Source organism: Oncorhynchus keta, chromosome 2, assembly GCF_023373465.1.
Source record: "Oncorhynchus keta strain PuntledgeMale-10-30-2019 chromosome 2, Oket_V2, whole genome shotgun sequence".
Classification (NCBI taxonomy): Eukaryota; Metazoa; Chordata; class Actinopteri; order Salmoniformes; family Salmonidae; genus Oncorhynchus; species Oncorhynchus keta.
Genome location: NC_068422.1, coordinates 69,813,793 through 69,839,870, shown reverse-complemented (window position 1 = coordinate 69,839,870; position 26,078 = coordinate 69,813,793). Strand labels below are relative to the sequence as shown.

At 43.5% G+C, this 26,078-nt stretch overlaps 1 long non-coding RNA gene across 1 annotated transcript in view; it reads left to right on the top strand.

Annotated features, from left to right (window-relative positions):
* The first annotated feature begins 7,622 nt into the window (after nt 1-7,622).
* Nucleotides 7,623-26,078, top strand: part of LOC118362862 (uncharacterized) — a 55,482-nt gene continuing 37,026 nt past the window's right edge. Inside the window, exon 1 of the long non-coding RNA XR_004821272.2 lies at nt 7,623-7,790. This is a non-coding gene — a long non-coding RNA (uncharacterized LOC118362862). The remainder of the gene's footprint in view (nt 7,791-26,078) is intronic.

Sequence of the window (26,078 nt, the reverse complement as noted above, 5' to 3'; positions counted from 1 at the left end):
GAATAATGGGCAAATGTTCCACAATCCAGGTGTGGAAAGCTCTTAGAGTATTAACTCGGGTGTGTGATTACTTAGGGAAATTATATTAGGAAGGTGTTCTTAATGTTTTGTAAATTCAGTGTACATATACATATTTGGATTTAGAACATACAGTTGAAGTCAGAAGTTTACATACACCTTAGCCAAATACATTCAAACTCAGTTTTTCACAATTCCTGACATTTAATCCTAGTAAAAATTCCCTGTTTTAGGTCAGTTAGGATCACCACTTTATTTTAAGAATGTGAAATGTCAGAATAATAGTAGAGAGAATTATTTATTTCAGTTTTTATTTCTTTCATCACATTCACAGTGGGTCAGAAGTTTACATACACTCAATTAGTATTTGGTGACATTGCCTTTAAATTGTTTAACTTGGTTCAAACGTTTTGGGTAGCCTTCCACAAGCTTCCCATAATAAGAGCTGATGTAACCTAGTCAGGTTTGTAGGCCTCCTTGCTCGCACACGCTTTTTCAGTTCTGCCCACAAATTTTCATTGGTATTGAGTTCAGGGCTTTGATGGTCACTCCAATACCTTGACTTTGTTGTCCTTAAAACTTCTTAGGGATCTCTTCACCCCCATTCCCGCTCGGATCCCGTTAACGGGATTGATTTGACAACATCCAGTGAAATTGCCGTGCACCAAATTCAAAAACAGAAATACTTACAATAAGAATTCATTAAACGTACAAGTGTTATACATCAAAATACAGCTTAACTTCTTGTTCATGTAGCCACAGTGTCAGATTTCAAAAAGGCTTTACGGCAAAAGCAGACCATGCGATTATCTGAGGACAGCGCCCCGCATACAAACACAAGAAAATCATATTTCAACCAGCCAGGTGCGACACAAAAATCCGAAATATCAATATAAATCATGCCTTACCTTTGAAGATCTTATGTTGGCATGCCAAAATGTCCCAGAAACATCACGAATGGTTCTTTTGTTCGATACATTTCTTCTTTATATTCCCAAAATGTCAATTTATTTGGCGCGTTTGATTCAGAAATACACCGGTTTCAACTCACCCAACATGCCTACAAAGTATCTAATAAGTTACCTGTAGACTTGGTCCAAACATTTCAAACAACTTTCCTAATTCAACCTTAGGTATCCTAAAACGTAAATAATTGATGAAACTGTGTTCAATACCGGTCAAAAACAAAGCATGTTCCAGGTCGCGCGCACCAAAAGACTAGAGTCCACCTGGAGTGACACATGGAAAGAACAGGGCTACTTCTTAATTTCTCAAAAGAAAAACATCAACCAATTTCTAAAGATTGTAGGAACTGCCATAGGATCGGCAAGCAAATTCCTATTAAAAAGAGCTTCCCATAGAAAACTAATAGAAAACACATTGACCTCAATTTTTTTTTCCTGGATGGATTGTGCTCGGGGTTTCGCCTGCCAAATCAGTTCTGCTATACTCACAGACATTATTCAGTTTTAAAAACTTCAGAGTGTTTTATATCCAAATATACTAATAATATGCAAATCCTAGCTTCTGGGCCTGAGTAGCAGGCAGTTTACTTTGGGCATGCTTTTCATCCGGACGTCAAAATACTGCCCCCGAGCCTTTAAGCCATTTTGCCACACACAACTTCGGAAGTATGCTTGGGGTCATTGTCCATTTGGAAGACCCATTTGCGACCAAGTTTTAACTTCCTGACTGATGTCTTGAGATGTTGCTTTAATATATACATATAATTTTCCTGCCTCATGATGCCATCTATTTTGTGAAGTGCACCAGTCCCTCCTGCAAGCAAAGCACCCCCACAACATGATGCTGCCACCCCAGTGCTTCATGTTGGCATGGTGTTCTTCGGCTTGTAAGCCTCCCCCTTTTTTTCTCCAAACATAACGATGGTCATTATGGCCAAACAGTTCTATTTTTGTTTCATCAACCCATAGGACATTTCTCCAAAAAGTACAATCTTTGTCCCCATGTGCAGTTGCAAACCGGTCTGGATTTTTTTTATAGCGGTTATGGAGCAGTGGCTTCTTTCTTGCAGAGCGGCCTTTCAGGTTATGTCGATATAGGTCTCGTTTTACTGTGGATATAGATACTTTTGTACCTGTTTCCTCCAGCATCTTCACAAGGTCCTTTGCTGTTGTTCTGGGATTGATTTGCACTTTTCGCACCAAAGTACATTCATCTCTAGGAGACAGAACACATCTCTTTCTTGAGCTGTATGATGGCTGCATGGTCCCATGGTGTTTATATTTGAGTACTATTGCTTGTACAGATGAACCTGGTACCTTCAGGTGTCTGGAAATTGCTCTCAAGGATGAACCAGACTTGTGGAGGTCTACAATTTTATTTCTGAGGTCTTGGCTGATTTCTTTTGATTTTCCCATGATGTCAAGCAAACAGGCACTGCATTTGAAGGTAGGCCTTGAAATATATCCACAGGTACACCTCCAATTGACTCAAATTATGTCAATTAGCCTATCAGAAGCCTCTAAAGCCATGACATCATTTTCTGGAATTTTACAAGCTGTTTAAAGGCACAGTCAACTTAGTGTATGTAAACTTCTGACCCACTGGAATTGTGATACAGTGAATTATAAGTAAAATACTTTGTCTGTTAACAATTGTTGGAAAAATTACTTGTGTTATGCATAAAGTAGATGTCCTAACCGACTTGCCAAAACTATAGTTTGTTAACAAGAAATTTGTGAAGTGGTTGAAAAAGGAGTTTTAATGTGGAAAAAGTCAAGGGGTCTGAATACTTTCCGAATGCACTATATGTATGTATGTATGTGTGTGTGTGTGTGTGTGTGTGTGTGTGTGTGTATGTATGTGTGTATGTGTGTATGTATGTATGTATGTATGTATGTGTATGTGTGTATGTGTGTATGTATGTATGTATGTATGTATGTATGTATGTATGTATGTATGTGTATGTGTGTATGTGTGTATGTGTGTATGTATGTATGTGTATGTGTGTATGTGTGTATGTATGTATGTGTGTGTGTGTGTGTGTGTGTGTGTGTGTGTGTGTGTGTGTGTGTGTGTGTGTGTGTGTGTGTGTGTGTGTGTATGTATGTATGTATGTATGTATGTATGTATGTATGTATGTATGTGTGTGTGTGTGTGTGTGTGTGTGTGTGTGTGTGTGTGTGTGTGTGTGTGTGTGTGTGTGTGTGTGTGTGTGTGTGTATGTATGTATGTATGTATGTATGTATGTATGTATGTATGTATGTATGTATGTATGTGTATGTGTGTATGTGTGTATGTGTGTATGTATATGTGTGTATGTGTGTATGTGTGTATGTATGTGTGTGTGTGTGTGTGTGTGTGTGTGTGTGTGTGTGTGTGTGTGTGTGTGTGTGTGTGTGTGTGTGTGTGTGTGTGTGTGTGTGTGTGTATGTATGTATGTATGTATGTATGTATGTATGTATGTGTGTGTGTGTGTGTGTGTGTGTGTGTGTGTGTGTGTGTGTGTGTGTGTGTGTGTGTGTGTGTGTGTGTGTGTGTGTGTGTGTGTGTGTGTGTGTGTGTGGGTGTGTGTGTGTGTGTGTATGTATGTATGTATGTATGTATGTATGTATGTATGTATGTATGTATGTATGTATGTATGTATGTGAATGTGTATGTGTATGTGTATGTGTATGTGTATGTGTGTGTGTATGTGTGTATGTATGTATGTGTGTGTATGTATGTATGTATGTATGTATGTATGTATGTGTATGTATGTATGTATGTATGTATGTGTAATCCCACTGGCTATTGTCTATTTCACGTTGGTAATTTCATCGAAATGACATGTAAACAACGTTGGTTCAACAAGTGGGTACACAGTGCGATGTTATCTATAGTACGCCTGGATAGCAAATCAGTAGCTACATTTGTTTGGATCCATCACAACCCAATGTCACAATAAACAGAAATGTTTCACTATAAAGAGAATGAATGCAGTTTAAGATTTTTTATTGGAACTCAACTCAACGCTATGGTCCGATGGAGGGCAGGAGACTAAAAAGGCTGCTCCTCACTCTGACCAGCAGGGAGAGACAGAGTACAGAGTATCAGTCAAGACTCAGCTCTATACTGAGGCCACTGAGACACACAGGCTGAATCAAACTGACACTCACTGGCTCACACACTTTTGGTTTTGAGTATTTATACAGCACAGAGAACTATGTCTAAGAGAAAATGTCTTTACGTGAAGACCAAAGTGCCTTAGGATCCTTGTTCAACATACTCCCGTTATATTAGAGAGAGAATAGGTACTGCGGACTATGCTGATCTATGAGGTGAAACTCTTGTCAAAATCTGCGAATTTACTCTCTACATGTGTGTTGGAGGTAGTTCTGCCTGTCCGTCTATCTGGAGAGAGGTCTGATTGATGAAAGATAGGCAGCAACATTTCAGGCCTGTGATTTGGGAGGGTAAAGTGTGGAGAGCAGCAGAATTGGTCTTGGCCACAACTCTGCACAGTCAGTCACACTGTTGAAGAGTAATGCAGGTTGGACTATTAAGCTAACATAAATAAATAATGGCACCGGCACCTCTAAGTGAGTGGGAGTCGGAAACTTTTAGCAGTGCATTTCTAATTTCCTTGTCAGGGTGAGTCAAATGAAATCAACTTTTGATCTGAATCATTTGCTTGGATGGCTGGCTAAGATGTACAATGCAGACACACACGCACAGGCACAGCAGGGCACTTGGCTGGAAAGTGTACCTACGTCTCCTGGGTGAGACAGGGTCAGAGGACTTTAAATCAATGAGGTCTCTCTCTCCAGCTGGCCTGAGCTACTAGAACCCCCTGAAACAGGGAAGTGATTTACACTGACCTGTAGGGAACGGCTGTTACAGTAAAATCTGTGTCTGAACTGTGACCAGGTGACAATTCAAAGAGCCGGCAAGAAGGTTATAAAGATCAGACAAACACATCAGCCATATAATACGTTCAGAATGACTCCATTTTAAATGTAAAACATTTGGGCATTAATTTCTACCATATCTTCACACCTAGAAAGGGCTAATATTATATTTCTTTGCACACAGCAACATTCCTGCTGAAGCCCTCTAATAGGAGCAGAATAACTGGACTATATGAGAGATGGGAGCAGGTGCAGGTACTGAGGTAGGGACTCCGGCATTCAAAAGCACTGTGACATTCCCTGGCCATTTATTACAGCTTGGGAAGAAAATACCACTATCCCCCAGCCCCAATCACTCATGTTGCCCCCCTCTAACCCACTCCACAACTTTCACACATCACTGTCTGCCTGTCACTGCCACTGTGACCTCTGTTCTCTGAGCAATGCCCAGTCTGACCCACACTCGCCTAAATAATTAATGTTATTCTTGAATTACAATGGAGTTATTCCTGTACTTATTACCCCATAGCAGAGAGAGGGGCCATGCACCAGGCCAGGTATGACTAGTTCAAATGGCAGCTATGTTGATGCATTCCGAAGAGAAATTTCAATGGGGCATGAAAAAATATATATATAAAAAATGCTGGTTTAAATGATGGTATGATTTCAGTGGTCTGTCCAGCTAACGGTTGAGATGTTTGTCTAAGTGAACCTGCCTGTACTGATAAGAACCCATCCCCCCATCTGAATACCAACCCCATGCAGAAATACCCCCAGAGACCAGCATGTTCCCCATTAGAAAAAAATGAAAGTACAGTCTTTGTAGTTTTATTCCAAAAAGGGGGGTGAAATAAAAAAGCAGCAGAAATGGGTTATAAAAGCATGGCAGGCATATGATTTAGTGAGGCAATAAAAATGAAAAGGTGGCCATTCATCATAGCGGCTAGCTCACCGGGAGAGGGGCTGTCACAGACACGCCAAGTCCGGGAGCCGGTTCCGACAGAGCCTCCAATCACCCCCAAAACCTGCTTGGCCCGATGGCTTTTCCAGACGAATACAGATGGACGGTGGGTGGAGGGCTGGGTCCCTGGCAACACAAGGAACAATGCCAGCAGTGGGAGAATGGGGGAAAGGCCCTCTGCTGGCAAGATCAGAGCTGTACCCCCTGATTAAACTCGGGATAGAGTTAGAGACCATGTTGTGTCAAAAATCTCCCCCCTGCCAGACGCCCCCATCCCTGTAATTTCCTTAGTTTTGTGGCTAATGTCAAATACTTTCTGTGGCACACATCAGGGTCAAATACTTTCTATAGAACAAACTTCACGCAGGCAAACGAAATGAATAATTCATGTATGCGTGTTATATTAAACATAGAGGGAGTAAAATGTTGGCAAGCAATAAACATTTCAGAACAACTATGGCTGAATTATTATCCTTACACTTTCAAAAATACTAGTCAAATAAGCCATGGGAGAGATGACGAATTTTGACAAAAGAGATTTATTTATAGACTAATACAAATCAGTAGCGGATTTAGGTACGGGCGACATGGGCGGGCGCTGAAGCGGGGTTCGCCCAGGGCGCCAAACAAGCTAGAACCGCCACATACACTTGAAACAAATAGCCAAACCGAAAACTGCAGACACAAATGCTTTCTGCTACAAAGATCAGTGAAATGTAGGCTAAACTGACAATGGAGTGAAGAGTAGAATACTCAACTAGCAAGCAAGTCGCAGCAATGAAGAACGCGAGGGGGGTCTGGCAGGGGGAGATTTTCGGCACAACACCTGGAGGAGTGTTTTGGTGCTCTAAACATTTGAATGAGGGCCTCTGAGAGGACAGAATAAATGTATTATTTAGGTGAACCTACCTGCTGCCTGTCTCACTCTAATCCAGTAAACCTACCAATGTAAACTGCTGTGCACATGGGCGAAAATACAGAATTCCCCCAAAATATTTGATTGACATTAAACCTGAGAATGTATTGCCAGGTCTAGTGCTTCTTTCAGTGTATAATCAACCACATTCGGAAAACCTGGTTACTGGACACGATCATTCTAAACATAAAGCCTATCTAAAATTCTGACGACAGAGGTATCGTGCAATATATCGATAATTAACACATAACTCAGCGATTATCTTTAGCGCCACAACATCCATGTAAAATTGCTACGGAACAATCAACAGCGCCTGGAGCGTGCACCTCTTTTTTTCCTTCTATTTTCTCCCGCGCTTAGGCATTGCCTTACGCTGTAGTCACCCGACCGCAGGTGATGTACTTAGTTAACTCAATAAAATGAATTCAGTAGTGATGGGCATTCCGAGTCTTTTCACTGAGCTCGCTCATTAGGCTCCGTTCAGCTAAAAGAGACATTCATTTAGCTCCCAAACAGGTCTTCGTCCAGTAGCGCTTAAAAATACCCTACCTAAAACCATGAAGAAATTGCAAATCTATAATCTAAAGTGTTCAATTGCCTGTCATTATGTCAGATCGTGACATGTGAGTTTAAAAAAAATGTACCTGACCAAATTATTAGATGACTTCAACAATAAAAATGGATTAAAAATGAATGCACTGCAAAAATGTGTGTGAACCAAAAACAGGTTATTTCCTCACTATCTGTTGTTCCTGCAGTGAGGAATTACAATCTTCAGAGAATCATTTGTATTATTTTATCTGTCTGACTCGGGAGCTCAAAAAGCAGTTGTTGGATATGCAAATCAGAGGGCCAAATGATTGGCTCTTTCACAGATGCGATTCGGTTCCCGACGATCACCAAAAAGAGCCGCCCAAGAACAGCCGCTCGTTCGCTAACGACCAATTACTATCATTCAGTAACAATATGGTGATGAAAACAGGCTAGATAGCTCTCTAAATTTGTTAACCATGACAAAGACATGTTGGACATTCATTAAACGGTATGTAGACTGCATTTTATGCTGCATTTTGTTTACTAAAACTATGAATTATGAGGGGCTACCTATCATTCACATGTAGGCTAATGCATACACTACCATTCAAACGTTTGGGGTCACTTAGAAATGTCCTTGTTTTTGAAAGAAAATTAACATTTTTGTCTAATAAAATAACATCAAATTGATCAGGAATACAGTGTAGACATTGTTAATGTTGTAAATGACTGCTGTAGCTGGAAACTGCAGTTTTTCTATGAAATATCTACATAGGCATACAGAGGCCCATTATCAGCAACCATCAATCCTGTGTTGGCCAGTTTGATTGCTTCTTTAATCAGAACAACAGTTTTCAGCTGTGCTAACATAATTGCAAGAGGGTTTTCTAATGATCAATTAGCCTTTTGAAATGATAAACTTGGATTAGCTAACACAATGTGCCATTGGAATACAGGCGTGATGGTTGCTGATAATGGGCCTCTGTACGCCTATGTAGATATTCCACCAAAAAAAAATCAGCCGTTTCCAGCTACAATAGTCATTTACAACATTAACAATGTCTACACTGTATTTCTGATCAATTGGATGTTATTTTAATGGAGGAAAAATGTGATTTTATTTAAAAAACAAGAACATTTCTAAGTGACTCAACTTTTGAACGGTAGTGTATATTAACGTTATTGTTGTGGTTATAACCACAGGCTGGTAAATATATATTTCACCTCAAATTCCCATTAATTTAAGACAAGTTGCAGTATATGTCTCATGAAAAGAACCAAAACATCTTGGTAGGCCTAGCGGAGTGTCTGTGTCCATGCATGGGTGCCATCTCTCTGTCAACTCTAGCCAATCTCAGTCTAGGATTAAAATACAGGTGAACATTCTATGCATACTTTGTTACACAACCTGGACTCAGGGGTAGACATAACATAGTACATGCAAATTTGGGACACTCCAATTAGTATATGTTAAGTTTCGTATGGTATGTATTAATTTGTCCATCCATTTCTTATGATATGTTATGAATTACAATTTGTATGATATGTTACGAATTGCAAATCATACAATATGTTATGAATTTGCAAAACTTATGACATGTTAAGAATTCCAATTTGTTGTGGCTGACATTAGCTAGGTGGCTGGGTGGCCAATGCTAACTTTAGCAAGGTGGCTAACGTTAGCAAGGTTAGGGGTTAAGGTTAAAAGGTTAAGGTTAGGGTTAGAGTTAGCTAACTTGCTAAGTAGTAGCAAAGAAGCAAAAGATTTGTTAGTAGTTGCAAAGTTGCTAATTAGTTAAAATGCTAAAGTTGTCCTTGATAAGATTCTAACACGCAACCGTCGGATTGCTTAACGTTCACCTAATATATGCCCACCTGCCCCCACCCTGTCCAACCAACCAACGAACCAACCAACCACCCACCCTACCTAACCTTCTGTCTTGTAATCATACCAAACGTAACATATCATTTGAATCTCCCAGATTTACATTTATTATATTACATCTAATCTATGAGACCAGACTGCGTTACAGTAATATTTGTTTCCAGATTCACGCGTTAGATAGCTGGGCCACAAGTCCAGCATTGTTAATGTTCTTTGTAAGACAGATGAACATACAATTTGAGTGAAATACATAGACCTCTTGATGTGATAGTGCCATGGTAGTACATAGTTCATCCCCAGTTATCAAACACTCATTCAAGTTTCTTCATGAGAGAGGGTAGAGAGATGAGCAACAATCTCAATACATAAATCCATTGTTCCCCCAAATAGGCCTACCTCCAACCAAAGCACAGTATGCTCTCATGTTGACTGGTTCTGTTAGAGTGATTATACCCATGTGTAATATGCTTTAAAGTTGCAGGGTCATGGTGTCACACACATATCTAAAATAGGTATGTGAGTGCTGTTCATTAAGTCCTATAAAGTTGAGTTCACTCCATGAGGGCGGAACAGACTGCTGCCAGCACAAGGTCATGAATGTTTCCAGTGGAGAGATTCCCTCACTCCTCTCTGTCTGTCAGAAGTGGTAAAGTAGGTCTTTCTGCGGTCTCCTGAAGATGCTTTCATATGCCACTCTGTGTGTTTTTACCATCTCTTTTGTTAAGCCCACAGGAAATCCAATATCCTAAACACTGTTGTTTGTCTTCTGGGTTCCATCTTCATTATCTTGTTAACTTTCATTTGGCCTCCTTTTATTCATTCTGCCATGTTTACTTACTGAGGAGCCCTTAAAAGAAGTTATCGGAAAAAATGTGGTTTGAATGAACACACACATCTCACTTTTAAGTTTCCTCTGCCTTTCCTGTGAAAATGTGCAACACCTTTGAGAGATGTGTGTCCACAACTGATAATAAAAGGGAAAACACATGCTGACTTCTCTGAAGAATGATAAAAACAACTCCCTCTATCCAAGGCCCTCTGTGAGCAAGCCCTTTTAATTAAAACCACTTGTTCCAAAACTTGTACTTAATGTTTCCCATTAGTCATGTTTGAGGGATTACAGACAGCTCCAATGAAAGTCAAGGATTAAATGGAAAACGCAGATGTGCGAACAATGCGGCTTGTTTTATTGCCATCACAGTTGTTTAGTAATTATGAAAAATTAGCTACGATTGACAAGGTTTCCTAATTCCTTCCGCAATTAAAGATGACATCTCTCTGGAAAAGAAGAGGGCTACCCAGGTCATGGACAAGGGGTGTTAGGATTTAAACATTATACTTTGTAAAAAGAAAAAGCTTCAGTTTCTCTTCTTTTTTTTCTTTCTTTGTTTTGCTTTCATCCATTTGATTGAATGTTCTTTTCCAGTACTGTCTTCAGTGTTAATTAATGCTGACATTTACTTCCCCAATACTTGCCCATATGACCCATCAGTTATGACTCAATGTAAGTAGAAACAGAGTTAACATGAAATGTCACCCTTTATGAAAAGACTCCATGATCACACACACAGTAAAAGACGATCTGTATTAAACGTGGCCGTGGCTGTTCTTAACTGACATATTCAGTGGGATGTTTACCATTTTGCCTTAATTCAAGTCAACAGGCAGAGGGACATAAAAGGGAGAAGTGCTAAGAAACAGTTTAATTGCATCATCTGGCCAGTGAATCACTTTCATGTGGGCAGCATGCTTATGAGGGCTCACTATCAGGTTTAGCATTCTTTGCTAGGTCTGTGTGCATTGTGGATTGTTAGTGTGACCTGTGACACTTGACCTCTGGGCGATTTCCCCCATTCGTGCATTCCTTCTTGGTTCTTCCCCAAATCTTTGAAGACAGAGGTGAGGGCAAGCAGAATTGCTTCTACCCCCTCCCTCATTACCACGTACCCTCATCTGGAGCATTGCGTCCACACATGCTGAACTTGGCAATGGATCAGTGAATCTGAGAGTCATGCCTGTACATTAATTAGGCTGTCCACATACACATGGCTATGCTAGGTATATGTCTTTAATTATGTAGCCCGTCTTTGACCTTTTCGGAGATACTTCTTTTTTACAAGTAGTTTAGATGAAGTCCCACTGAGATTCATAAAATACACATGAAGTGATGCATCAGCAATGTGATTCAGCATTTAAGATGCAGAGAAGTATTATTCAACATAAGCAGGGAGAAAAACACTAATCTCAGGTGCTTGCCGCTGAGGAGAGCGAGTGGAAGAAGTGAGGGATGGAACAGTAATTCATTTTCATACTGATCCCTGTGCCAGGGAAGGGGAAAAAGCAATGACCAGTAATGGGCTGGTTGTAGCCATACTATGATCATTAAGAACTGTTACTGATAACACATATATCACTGCATTGACAGCTATAATCAACTCTCCCTCTCTGTTTGTGCATTAACATCCTCCCGTTCCCCCACACTCAAGAGGAAGCTGATTTGTAGACAAGGAAGAGAACAGAAAATGAAAAAAAAAAAAGATATATTATTCCTTGCAAGGGGTTCGGAACAAGGAATGAAAGTAATTATTTTTGCTTTTCAAGATTTAGTCATATTTATGGGGCATTACTGTACGAGCGGGCTGTTTAATGTTATTTGCAGAAAGCACACATTGTTCGCATCAAGCATAGGAAAGCTGAAGGCACAGCCATCTGAGCCGTGACCTCACGGCTGCAGCACTCAGCTCCACGGAGCAAATGGGGTTCAGCGTTTGTGCAAGCTACACACAATTAATAATGGAACCAGGTTTCAAACTTGACAACTGTTTGGATCGCCATTTGTCCTGGATCCTTTTGTGTGAGGGAGCCTGAGGCACCAGAACAACCCCTGGCCAGAGGGCCCAGATTTGAGGCAATAACCCAATCCATCCATGTTGTGCTGAGGTAGAGGAGGGGAGACAGAATAGACCTCTCTCACCCACTTATGTCGCATTGCATCTGATAGGAGAGGCTGGCTCTGTGCAGATCAGTGGGCCTATTAGAGGTCAAGTTCAGGTACCATATTTTTCTTCACGATCATATCTAGCAGCAGGAGTGTTCCTTTACAGAGTTTGCCTGTTGAGTATGTTCTACTGTATGTCCATATTATCTATGTGTAATTGTGTTTCCATTCTTGTTGTTTGCTGCTGAGAGCCAGACAGTCAGTTGGTACCTCTAGTGGTATTCAGATGAGGTTGAAAGGTGAGGAATGAGAAGTAGATTTTTTTTATTCTATTCTAAATTATATCATGTTATATTCGGTCTCACAGTGTAGAATGGTGGGGTGGAAAAGCTGGAGTCCTTTCCAGCCCTGACTTGAGTGCAAAGAGTAACTGCTGACTCCTGGGACCCACTTACAACTAAGACGTGGTGTGCTTTTATCCCGCCTGGCCAAATGTGAACTAAATAAAAAGGATGGAAAATGGCTGCTCTCTGGGCTGTACCCTTGGTCCCCGGCTCTTTGTTAAAACCATATCTCTGCTGCTCCATTGCCCCTAGCTACATTAAATCCCATTAAATTCACGTCATTAAAGCAGCCCTCACTGCTCCTCACAGCAGCCCTAATGCTGGGCCTCTCAAGGACAGAGCGGTAATGAGGGTGGACTGGATTTAACCTTGAATAGTACAGGTTTTCATTTCCAAATCAATAACGTATGGTTCAAAACCGCCACTAGATCCAGGCTATAATTTTCAAGCATTAATTGTGAGGATTATGTTTCTCCTGCAGTGAGAAGGTATTTAACTTTAATCTGCAGTGTACATATTGCATTTACCATCTAGCATCTGTCTTTCTCTCTTTCTCTCACAAGATAGGAATTGACAACTTGCACATTTTCTATATCAGTGAGTCCATGTGCATGTGTACAGTTTGCTGTGCAGGCGGGATAGCTTAGGGAGATTGGATTTCAAAGAGTCATTATACTGTGTGTAAACAATTAGGTGATCTGTGCAATTTTCTAAAGTGAAGCCAAACAGCGGCAGTGTTGCCTTCAAGTGATTTCTCCTTCATGTGAGATTGCAGTCTAGTGTCGTCATTCACACTAAAGAGGTGACATTCTGAAAAATTTGATTCAGACTCAGACAAGTCACCTGCTGTGAAAAAGTGGTAAATGGTGAATTATGAATGAATATTTGGATGATGGCAGGGGGAAAAGAAAGAATACCTGAGAAGAGAGAAGTGGTTCTTCTCTCTCTCCTCATGGCTGTAGCTCATATAACCCTCTCCATAGTGGGGGCTGTCTCCTCGTGTGATCCTATGGAAAGCATTAATTTGTCCTGGGGTGATAATTTCTGCTCAACATGTTCATAATGTGAAATATTGGATCTCGTCCTGAGATGGGGGCTGGGTGATCACGGCAGCTTGATTAAAAAAACAAAAAAACAAATTCCCCCTCTTAAATGAGGCTTTATTAAATTACACAGCTCACACTGTGGGAGTAGGGCGCAGGCAGTGCCAGCACAGTGTAAAAAGAGCTTTGCGGGATAATTAAATAAAATTAATAAAAACCCTCAGCCAGCGCATGGTGAGGAGATTGGGAAGGAGGGAAACCCAACGGCCATCTTTACAAGCTCAGCTTCTGTTTCATTCTCTCTAATTTGGGTCCTGGGGAATGGGCCATGTAGAATGAGTAAAAATGGGAGGGGGAGAGATTGTCTACAAGATGTAGCTGGCTGTAAATGGAGACAGACACATATGCTCACTTAAGTTCTCATACGTAAACACACAACACCTACAATACAAAACAATTGGTACTTGAGTTTTATGTTCAAATGCTACTGTGAAAATTGTGCCCAAAGGCAGAGAATCCCTTCACATCAAAGAATATTCTGCAATATTCTTTGTATGAAAATAATGTAGTATAGACATTTGAACTGTCCACTTTGGTCCTGGTCCCCCTCCCCTACTCCTCTGTGTCGGGTACAGAGCAGTCGCAAAGTATTCAGACTACTTCACTTTTTACACATTTTGTTATGTCACAGCCTTATTGTAAAATTGTTTAAATAGTTTATTCTCCTCATCAATCTACACACAATACCCCATAATGACAAGGCAAAAACAGATTTGTACAAATATAAAAAATATTACATTTACACAAGTATTCAGACCCTTTACTCAGTACATGTTTGAAGCGCCTTTGGCAGCAATTACAACCTCGAGTCTTCTTGGGTATGACGCTACAAGCTTGGCACACCTTTATTTGGGGAGCTTCTCCCATTCTTCTCTGCAGATCGTCTCAAGCTCTTTCAGGTTGGATGGGGAGTGTCGCTGCACAGCTATTTTCAGGTCCCTCCAGACATGTTCGATCGTGTTCAAGTCCGGGCTCTGGCTGGGCCAGAGGACATTCAGAGACTTGTCCCGAAGCCACTCCTGCATTGTCTTGGCTGTGTGCTTTGGGTCGTTGTCCTGTTGGAAGGTGAACCTTCACCCCAGTCTGAGATCCTGGGCACTCTGGAGGCAGTTTTCATGAAGGATCTCTGTACATTGCTCCGTTCATTTTCCCCCCAATGCTGACTAGTCTCCCAGTCCCTGAAATGGAAAAACATCCCCACAGCATGATGCTGCACCCACCATGCTTCACCGTAGGGATGGTATTGGCCAGGTGATGAGCGATGTCTGGTTTCTTCCAGACATGGTGCTTGGCATTCAGGCCAAAGAGCTCAATCTTAGATTCATTAGACCATAGAATATTATGGTCTGGGGTGCCTTTTGCCAAACTCCAAGCGGGCTGTCATGTGCCTTTTACTGAGGAGAGGCTTCAGTCTGGCCACTACTATAAAGGCCTGATTGGTGGAGTGCTGCAGAGATGGTTGTCCTTCTGTAAGGTTCTCCCATCTCCACAGAGGAAGTCTGGAGCTCTGTCAGAGTGACCATTGGGTTCTTGGTCACCACCCTGACCAAGGCCCTTCTCCCCCGATTGCTCAGTTTGACCGGGCGGCCAGCTCTAGCAAGAGTCTTGGTGGTTCCAAACCTCTTCCATTTACAAATGATGGAGGCCATTGTGTTTTTAGGGACCTTCAATGCTGCAGAAATGTTCTGGTACCCTTCCCCAGATCTGTGCCTCGACACAATCCTGTCTCGGACCTCTACGGACAATTCCTTCAACTTCATGGCTTTAAATTTGCAAAATGTTTTTTTTTTAAAATTGTTTTTGCTTTATCATTATGGGGTGTTGTGTGTAGATTGATTAGGAAAGAGTTTTACCTAAGCCTTACTCTAAAATCAATGTTACATAAAATGTGGAAAAAGCAAGGGGATCTGAATACTTTCTGAATGCACTGTATCTTAGAGCACCTCATGTTGTAAATGATCCTAACCCCTGACCCTGCCATTGAGAGGTCTGGTGAGCAGTAGAATTATAACTCTGCCCAGTCTAGAGTGAGTATCTGTCCTGAGAGCATGTGGAGGACTTGTCTGATCTTCTTCCTGTATGATAGGCAAAGCAGCCAGACTCCTCACTTGTGACTGCAATTTCTCCTTTAATAGGAAGCTATTTCAGGGATGTATCCCTGGGAGCATTGCTGACATTTATTGTGTCGTTATTGCTGGAACCCAAGGTTTGTCTTAGTCGGGTGAGAAGGCCCTGATGTCATTTGGCATGTTCCCTGTATGTGAAAGGCTTAATTGAGTGTGTAACGTGGCTAATTGGAGCAGTGATATATTACCATTGTTGGGAAAATCTCAACAGAGTCACATTTTGTCTTATTTGGCAGAAAGTGAGATTGATGTTTCCTTGCTACTGACAGTAAGTACGTGGACATTGCTCATTCTTTTTCTGTCACATATGGAGGATTTGCATTTCCTGTTCTGTGTGGAATCTCCCTCACTGGTTGGTTGGTTCCCATTGAGGTAGAGATCTACGCGGGACTTTTTCTTTTCCCCCGCTGGCTTTCTGTCCCGCTCACCAGAACTGGTCCCGAAGCCCAGCAATGTTATTTTAGGTGTATGTGAAGCAGCTCACTTGCTAGCCATGGTCCCAACAATTTGGCGCCCTATAAGTAATATCACAATGCGCAAGAAATGTTTTACCAGAGATTCTCATATTATATTCCATTATATTAGGTTAGCTATATTACTGGGCTATATCAGCCAATAGTTTAGACCTAGTTTGAAGAGAGCAGAGTTGGAGAGAGAAGAGTTGGAGAGAGAGAGAGGACACTTGCATTTTCTCTTGAGCTACGTTCAACAGCCTACCTTTTAGGATCGGGACGATTTTCAGACGGCGACAAATATGGGTGATCAATATTTATTTATTGGCAATGTAGTAAACTATAGCCTAATTATATTTAGGAAGTTAATTTCATTTGAAATATAACTGCCCCATGCTTCTCCGGCCTCTGGCGGTGCTACAGCCTACTTTATTTAATTGAGACCGCACACGCAGCTGATCTCACAGGTATGGCTACTGAACTTGAAGCAGCAAGAATGATGAGAGCAGACACTTGTGCTTTCTCTTGAGCTACGTTTTGAATACAGGCTATAGCTATACTTTTTAGGAGCAGGACGATTTGCAGGCAGAGACAAATAAATGAGTAATCAATAATATCAGCATGGTATGTGCGCGCTGCGCAAGTTGTGCAGGGGGCTATTGCATCAATCTGTCTCCCTCCCTGTGTCTCATTTAGATGTTTGGAATCCAGCCATGTGTTTTAAGTTAATTCTCAGAGATGAAACTGATATATAGTTAAATGCATTGCAGAAACAGATTTCAGAGGCCCTTTGGTTTTAATGGTAGGCATCACATGCTCCCAACCTGAATGTTGAATGTGAACCATGGAACCACTCTTTCTCTTTAATGCACTCTGGGCTGCTGTGACAATGAACACTTCCAATAGAGGGTCTCTCTGTTAGAGGACTCTGGGCCGCTTCGTTTGAGAGGCGGCCGGTGGTGATGGAGCTGGTTGGTTTGTTTGGTTGAAGACATTGGTGGCTTTGAGGTGCTTGTGATATCTCATTAGGACAGCTTCGAGGTCCTCATCCCAACACTGGAGCCATTTTAGTGTTTCCCCTCTGATCAGAGCTGACAGCAGAAGAGACTGGGCCTTTGGGTCACTGTGGTTTCACAACTCCCCCAAACACAACCTCAGGCAGGGCGTCTGATGGAGAAACAATTACTTGGGTAGGAAAGGCAACATTATCTTTCGTGCAGTTTGTGAATGAGTGATAGTTAGGGTGTATAACCTGCGGAGCAATGAGAGCCAAATGAGGGTTGCTGGGCTAGGGCTCTCTGAGGGATGGTTTGGCTGGGGCTCTCTGAGGGGTGGTTTGGCTGGGGCTCTCTGAGGGGTGGTTTGGCTGGGGCTCTCTGAGGGGTGGTTTGGCTAGGGCTCTCTGAGGGATGGTTTGGCTGGGGCTCTCTGAGGGGTGGTTTGGCTGGGGCTCTCTGAGGGGTGGTTTGGCTGGGGCTCTCTGAGGGATGGTTTGGCTGGGGCTCTCTGAGGGTGGTTTGGCTGGGGCTCTCTGAGGGTGGTTTGGCTGGGGCTCTCTGAGGGGTGGTTTGGCTGGGGCTCTCTGAGGGGTGGTTTGGCTGGGGCTCTCTGAGGGATGGTTTGGCTGGGGCTCTCTGAGGGGTGGTTTGGCTGGGGCTCTCTGAGGGGTGGTTTGGCTGGGGCTCTCTGAGGGGTGGTTTGGCTGGGGCTCTCTGAGGGGTGGTTTGGCTGGGGCTCTCTGAGGGGTGGTTTGGCTGGGGCTCTCTGAGGGGTGGTTTGGCTGGGGCTCTCTGAGGGGTGGTTTGGCTGGGGCTCTCTGAGGGATGGTTTGGCTGGGGCTCTCTGAGGGATGGTTTGGCTGGGGCTCTCTGAGGGGTGGTTTGGCTGGGGCTCTCTGAGGGGTGGTTTGGCTGGGGCTCTCTGAGGGTGGTTTGGCTGGGGCTCTCTGAGGGGTGGTTTGGCTGGGGCTCTCTGAGGGGTGGTTTGGCTGGGGCTCTCTGAGGGGTGGTTTGGCTGGGGCTCTCTGAGGGGTGGTTTGGCTGGGGCTCTCTGAGGGGTGGTTTGGCTGGGGCTCTGAGGGGTGGTTTGGCTGGGGCTCTCTGAGGGGTGGTTTGGCTGGGGCTCTCTGAGGGGTGGTTTGGCTGGGGCTCTCTGAGGGGTGGTTTGGCTGGGGCTCTCTGAGGGGTGGTTTGGCTGGGGCTCTCTGAGGGGTGGTTTGGCTGGGGCTCTCTGAGGGTGGTTTGGCTGGGGCTCTCTGAGGGGTGGTTTGGCTGGGGCTCTCTGAGGGTGGTTTGGCTGGGGCTCTCTGAGGGGTGGTTTGGCTGGGGCTCTCTGAGGGTGGTTTGGCTAGGGCTCTCTGAGGGGTGGTTTGGCTGGGGCTCTCTGAGGGTGGTTTGGTTTGGGGGTGGTTTGGCTAGGGCTCTCTGAGGGTTGGCTGGGGCTCTCTGAGGGTGGTTTGGCTGGGGCTCTCTGAGGGTGGTTTGGCTGGGGCTCTCTGAGGTTTGGTTTGGCTGGGGCTCTCTGAGGGTGGTTTGGCTAGGGCTCTCTGAGTGGTGGTTTGGCTAGGGCTCTCTGAGGGTTGCTGGGCTAGGGCTCTCTGAGGGGTGGTTTGGCTGGGGCTCTCTGAGGGGTGGTTTGGCTGGGGCTCTCTGAGGTTTGGTTTGGCTGGGGCTCTCTGAGGGGTGGTTTGGCTGGGGCTCTCTGAGGGGTGGTTTGGCTGGGGCTCTCTGAGGGGTGGTTTGGCTGGGGCTCTGTGGTGGGGTGGTTTGGCTGGGGCTCTGTGGTGGGGTGGTTTGGCTGGGGCTCTCTGAGGGGTGGTTTGGCTGGGGCTCTCTGAGGGGTGGTTTGGCTAGGGCTCTCTGAGGGGTGGTTTGGCTAGGGCTCTCTGAGGGGTGGTTTGGCTGGGGCTCTCTGAGTGGTGGTTTGGCTAGGGCTCTCTGAGTGGTGGTTTGGCTAGGGCTCTCTGAGGGTTGCTGGGCTAGGGCTCTCTGAGGTTTGGTTTGGCTGGGGCTCTCTGAGGGGTGGTTTGGCTGGGGCTCTCTGAGGGGTGGTTTGGCTGGGGCTCTCTGAGGGGTGGTTTGGCTGGGGCTCTGTGGTGGGGTGGTTTGGCTGGGGCTCTGTGGTGGGGTGGTTTGGCTGGGGCTCTGTGAGGGGTGGTTTGGCTGGGGCTCTGTGAGGGGTGGTTTGGCTGGGGCTCTCTGAGGGGTGGTTTGGCTGGGGCTCTGTGGTGGGATGGTTTGGCTGGGGCTCTGTGAGGGGTGGTTTGGCTGGGGCTCTGTGAGGGGTGGTTTGGCTGGGGCTCTGTGAGGGGTGGTTTGGCTGGGGCTCTGTGAGGGGTGGTTTGGGTGGGTCTGTGGTGGGGTCTTGTTTGAATTAGTTTACAGGCGGTGAAATGAAGCTCCCTGCTGAGATGTGAAGGGCCCAAGCAGCCTGAAGTCCCTTTCATACTATCTCTCCCTGAAAGGCATATTTATATCTTCCAGACTAGTAATTAATCACGCCTGTTTTTTTCTGATGGATGGTGGTGGCGAGAGGGGAGGGTGGGAAGAAGGAGAGGGTGGTATGTGTGTTTCAGAGATCTCTTTGTCCTGCCAAAAGCCACATAGCATAACCAAAATTAAAACATTGATTTAATTTAATGCAATGAGGCAAGAGATACTGGTTTCTCAAGTCAAGCTTCGTGTTTATGTTAAATGAAAAGGACATCTCGTCATCCTTGGTTTTGTAAGACATTGCAAGCTTATTCAGCAAACTCTGAAAACAAAAAGGATTTTGTCTGTCACAAACTTTCCCTCTATTTCAAGATGCAGACTGAGGATGGTAAAGAAGTTGGCCCTGCATAATAGCTGGTGCTCAGCTTACTGTGGTGTGGAGTGTGTTTCTGAATAAGTATTAGATTGCATATTTTTCATGGTCATTGGTATGTTATAAAACTTGTGCCTCAGTGTATTGATTCCACCCCTTCTATTGTACTACTGGATTTAGAAAATGTACCACTCCAACCAACTATTCAATATACAAGCAGCTTTTTAAACAATAAGTGAAGATGTTTTAGATTTTTGGCAATGAAGTTGAGATATGCCTGTTGGAGAGTTGTAGACACATTTACAATCCCGTTTGATAAAAATATTGGTCATGGTCAGTGGATGCAGTGCACGGTACGGTTAAGAGTTCTTTGATCTCTATGGCACCCATCTTGACTGCTCCCTGAGGACCGGACATCATATGGTTGTTGTAGTAAATGACTATGTGACCACAGTGTACATTTTCAACTGTAATCCTCCTAAGATTCACTTGTGTCGGTTTTAGACATGTTTAATTACATTGTGTACAATTTAGGACTATCCCACTGTTATGGGTTGGCTTAAATGTCACATTTAAACTAGAAAACAACTGCCATAGGCCTATATGGTCTGCTACTTTACTTAGCCTAAGTACCAGCTCAAGTATTTTTCCAAAGATCTATTTAAGCATGACTTCTTTTAGGAGTAGCCTACTGTTTTGGAGTAGAGTTACACTATTTGTTAGTTTCAGTTTTTGAGCATTCGTGCAGCCTATGGTTTGTTTTATAGTTGTCTTGGGCCAAGGTGTTTCCTGAATGAACATGAGCGGTTGAAGACGTTGAGCGTGTTAGGCTATATCAGGCAGTATTAAAGGGCTCCTAAAGGGACCTGTTATGTTTACGTTTACATAGATATATTTGGCTGCTATTTCAGACTTGTCTGCCATGTGCACCCTACAGTGTAACATTGTATTCCTCTTAAGCATCTTCTCATCCAGACTGGCCAGGCTGTGTGGCACATCTGTAATAAGGTCACTGTGAAGGTCAAATGGACGAATGACAAAGCACAGGGAACACTTGTCATGCTACTGTGTGAGTGGGAACGGAAAAGACACAGTTTCAATGTCTTTCTATAACTTGATGTTTAATGCCAGTCAAAGTTACTGTGGAGCTACTTCAAAGCCATTCACAGTAATCCATATTACAGCATCTACGTTGTGCGAATAGCAAACACAAAGCATTTTTGATTGGCGTTCAGTCAGTCCATAGCTCTGTCAGCTGCTGCTCTGTAGTTACAGGCATGGACCCGGTATGACGTGGGTCTGGGAAAGAGTTCCGGATCATTTTATGTCTCTCTGTCTATCAAACTTTATAATGTTCTGATTTTTTTTACCCCACTGGCACAGTCCTTTAATTAGATTATACCAGAGGAATAACCACAGTTCAGATGCCAATTTGTGTCCCAGACTGTGTAAAAATGAGCTGTTCCACTGGCTGGCAAAACAGAGCAGGTGAGAGCAGACAAGGTCCTGAGGCAGAGAGCCGTGCGTCGACTTCTTCAGTAATCCCTTTTTTTCTCTCGCTCTCTCCTTTGCGTTCAGAGCTGAGCCTCCAACATTATTAAAGTACCTTGCAATCATAGACTAACACAGAGGGAGTATGAATTTTCTAGGAGATAGTAGGTGTAGAATAGCTTTTAATATACATTGAGCAGGTTTATGTACTTTGAATATGATTGTGTTGGCAGGCGGTGAGAATGTGTGGATATTGACACGGACGTGGGGCTCTGACAGTGTGTTAACTCAGTCACTCATTACACAGCTCTCAGACTGAGCAGGAAGTTAAACACTATGAATCCACCAGAGGGTCTAGAGACGGGCACTAAATGATAGCAACAAAGTATTTCAAATACAAACTGGTTGCCAAATGTGGACGTGTGCCAGGAGAAATGATAATTGTCATGAAAAATAAACTCCAAATATCATTATTACAGCGAGCCATGTTGCTTCCAATAACAATCAAACTTTTTATTTAGTCTGTTACAAATCTATAATTTACATTGAAAATAGGGGCTTGTGTTTGAAGAGCAGAGCCAAGGAAAGCAGTGGAAGTGGACAGCTGTAGGTAATTAGAGTAGGCCTTGGGATGGCCAGGGATTCAAAGTAAACATGAGCGCTTTCCACAGTCAACAACATTTACAAATGTAGAAGAAGGAAGCTACTGAATTTGTGAAGAATGTGCAGTGGGAATGGAAAGCGTAGAAGCATGAAGCCAGCAGATGGCCAAAATTAAATCCATGCGGCATGTGGCTAACAGGACTATGGGGTGATTCTTCTGACGGTGGACCCTGAAGTTCGAGGAGGGCCAGAGCAAGGCTGTTCCGGGTTAATACTTATAGGTTTACATCCATTGGTAGACTCAGATTTTCTAGAAATTCCCCTTCAGGGGAACACACTTTTATATTTTTAAAGCAGAACTTTGGCCTCCCTCTGTTTGCTACTGTGAAATAACAAATCAACTCTGGCTCCTCCTCACTCAGACTTTCTGAAGGAGTCTGTAGTCTGCAGCTTTCAAACTTCATGTATCTTGTCATCAGAGGTGATGTGATTGAAACAATTGACCATTGAGGAGCTTCAAACTAGAAGATGAAACCAAACTCTTTTTAGGCTTGTGTCCCTGAAGAGCTTCAAGTTTTTACTTTACATTTCTGAAATGTCTCAGATGCAGGATGACTGACAGGGGAAAGTTGTTCTCCTGTGACATTATGTGGGCCCCAGCTTGTCCCTGATAACATTTTCATCCCCCAGAACTCAAGTGGCTGGGAGATTTTTTTTCTCCTGTCCTGTGAGGTCTAATGGACCACATAGCAGTCTTTAAGAGGTCGGCCTAGAGGAATGTATCATGAGGCAGATACATTTATTACCACTCTGAGCTGTTCTTCCATAATTAATAGGATTGTAATATTTCACAGTAAAACCCATTCTTTTTCCAGCCCTGCAGACATTAGGTGGATCCTTAACGGAAAAAATAGGAATCAAGGAATCTCATTTCTTCACACAAAAGGGGTTTTAACTCTTCGAAAATGTATATTTTTATAAATGGTTTACTTTAGCAGAAAATGTGTTGTATATTTTATACCACCGATAACATACGCATAGTTTAGAGAGGACCCACCTGGCACACACTGGTTGAATCAACATTGTTTTGATGTGATTTCAATGAAATTACATTGAACCAACGTGGAATAGATGTTACATTGACGTCTGTACCCAGTAAGGAGAGCTTTGTTTCAGTGTAAAAGGCTGCTGTTTGGCCAGTCAATTTCGCTACACTTTGAAGTGTGTTGAAATTGTCAACATTCTTGACACTCGTCCCTCTTCTAAAGGACCGACAGGAGAATTATGTGAAGCGCCAGTAGAATGCCACAGTGAGAAATGTAACAGCGGGAAGTTAGTCAGTGGAATACAATCATGTTCAGTCTGTCTCTCTCCATGGCATCCCCAAACCAAATATTAGCCCACTGGCTGGAGAGTCTATTTTAACAGCCTCCCTTGAAGCACTCATTGTATTCTATTTTTTTAAATGGCTGCCATAGAATTCGATCATCAGACATGCTGCTTCTCTCTCCTCTTTTTGGCTGTCTTTAACAATGATATAACAATTGCATTACAAGTGCTAGTGTCATAAATTATGTGCACTGGTGTGCATAGGCATTCGATTTGGCTTGTAAAACGCTGGGTGAGACTGGGCGAGAGAGTAGGTTTTGTTTTTCAAAGCCAGGCACAACTTCAGAGGAATGAGGTTGAACATTTGCTTTTTGTTTAACCCCACAGCTTGAAGAAACAAAATACTGCCTTTCACTGGCCGCTCAACCACTTCTATTAAAAAAAGACCGACGGCCCACCATACTGTGCCCATTCATTTCACTCTTAATATTTCAAAATGTTGCTAATGTGCAATAGGTTGTCCTTTAATGCATTTCTTGAGTTTCCCTGCCTGAATTCTGTATGCCATGTTTGTGGAGCCAGTTGGAGTGAAATTCTATGCATGTTAGCTGTACTGCATGTATAGGGTCCCTTGGCGTGATATGCTGGGTGTATTTATGGAATAGGAAGTGAGAACATGTGGAAAACCATTGTTAGCCAGGACTATGCTTTAATTTGAACAATGACTCGTTTTTTATTTCATCCTTGAATGCAAAAAATATTTAATGGGGTTTGGCTTCACTGTTCTCCATGGACAAACCGATTCCTACAGTGTCACATTCTGTGCCATGAATCATTCATTCTTACAAGTAACAACATTGACAGCACAGTGTCATTACCACTGAGGCTGATCACAGCTCACAGTTATGCAGTCTTCATCAAAGCACACAGCTGGTAAAGGAGAGGCAAACTTGCTGAGTAGTTTTGTGATGCCCCAGATACAAATAATGTCTGTTCCATTTAGAGCAGTAATCAGGGCCTGTAGTATGCCTGTCTGAGTTATCTGCCCGTCAGACTGCATAGAGCTGATGTGAGCAACAAGGCCCTCAGCCCTCTGACCGGGTGTGCCTGCGCCCCTCACCCCTCTGACCGGGTGTGCCTGCGCCCCTCACCCCGCTCTTCTGAAGACTGGAAGTTGGGTGGTTTTATGATTTAATGACTGCTGTCGGATCCGATCAGGGACTAAGATGAACGTTGCCAGCTGTTCTACCTGCACTCTGCTCTGCTCTCCTCGTCCTGTTTCTGTTTCTCTCATACATGTCCAACATGCTCCACATACAGCGGCCTCACGGTGGTAGTGGAGATCCTTACTGGGGGAATCTGTACCCTTTGTACCCAGCTAAGTGGCTGTTTTAGGCTCCCATTATGAATGTGCAGTGTGTACAGCCAGACGTAAGATTATCAATAGAATGACTAAATGGTATATGGGCTTTGTGGAATGATATTGTTGGTTTTATTTTGTGGAAATGGGGTCTGATGTGTCTGATTACAGTGAAGCCATTCATTCCAGTTGTCCCAGTGTAAATGCTCTACATGCTTTAGAATGTGATACGGAGATGTATATTATGTATCTCATTTGAGATTCTGTGTTAAATATCAGGGTCGGGGGAATGGTCAAATCTACATTTAAAGGAGTGGGATTTCTCATGACCAAGATCTGAGGATGTGGGACCGAGTTAGACCCCTCCTGTTCCCTGGAGATGGGCTGAGGTCATTAGTTTGACTTTTGAAGTGTTTGGCCTTTTGATGTTCCAATGTTCTCTTTAGGCAGTCTGGCCTGAAGGATATTTAATATTGCTCCCGCAAATTTCCAGTTCGGAATAATTTGAACTGAGCATCTGTCAAAGGAGCAGCCGTTTAAATACATTGGTCACGGTTAAAGAGGCAGAAAATGAGGCCAGATTAGTGGGAGCACCTTTTTCTGTGGTCTGGGTCTGGCCTGGCGAGGGCCTCTCTCTCCAACCGGGGCACAGGGCCTGACGAAAAACACTCCCAATCCTAGATCATTAATGACATCGCCCAGCACCACCGGGGTTAAAACCTCGCTCTCGCCTGTCTTCCACAGGACCATGGCTCGCCTGTCTTCCACAGGACCATGGCTTGCCGTCCGACACCCTCGCTCCTTTGTGCTGCTGTGGCACGAGGGGGATTGTCTCAGGGTTTCAGCTCCTTGATATTTTATTAATGAACGTTCTGGAGGAGAGCCCAGGCTAGACCAGACTCCCCTCTCTCTCTCTCTCTCTCTGAGACGCCCTGAGTAACGGGGGAGCGCTGCATCCCCAGCGTCTCCACATCAAACATCCCCCTTGTGTTTCCACTGGGGGTGTGTAGGGGGACCTTTATAAGGGTACACAATCTTAGGCTATGTTTTATCGCTGGGAGAACCATGAAAGAGCATGCATTAAATGGTCTGAAAGCAGCTGTCAGTGCTTATTGTAACTGACTGGGCCTATCTCTTGCAAAGCTTTTTAGCTTGTCTTCTTTCCATCAACCACAAACAAACAAAGGACCATCCCTTGAGTGACAGCAATATACAATGTGCTGTGGAGATGGACATTGTTTCATTGCTTTATTAGGTTCTCGCTGGGTTCTTTAGGAAATGAAAACTTTGGATTAAAGCTTTTTGCCATATGACACTCAGCTCTGATGGTTTAGTTTTAAGAGAGGTATTGTGTCATACTT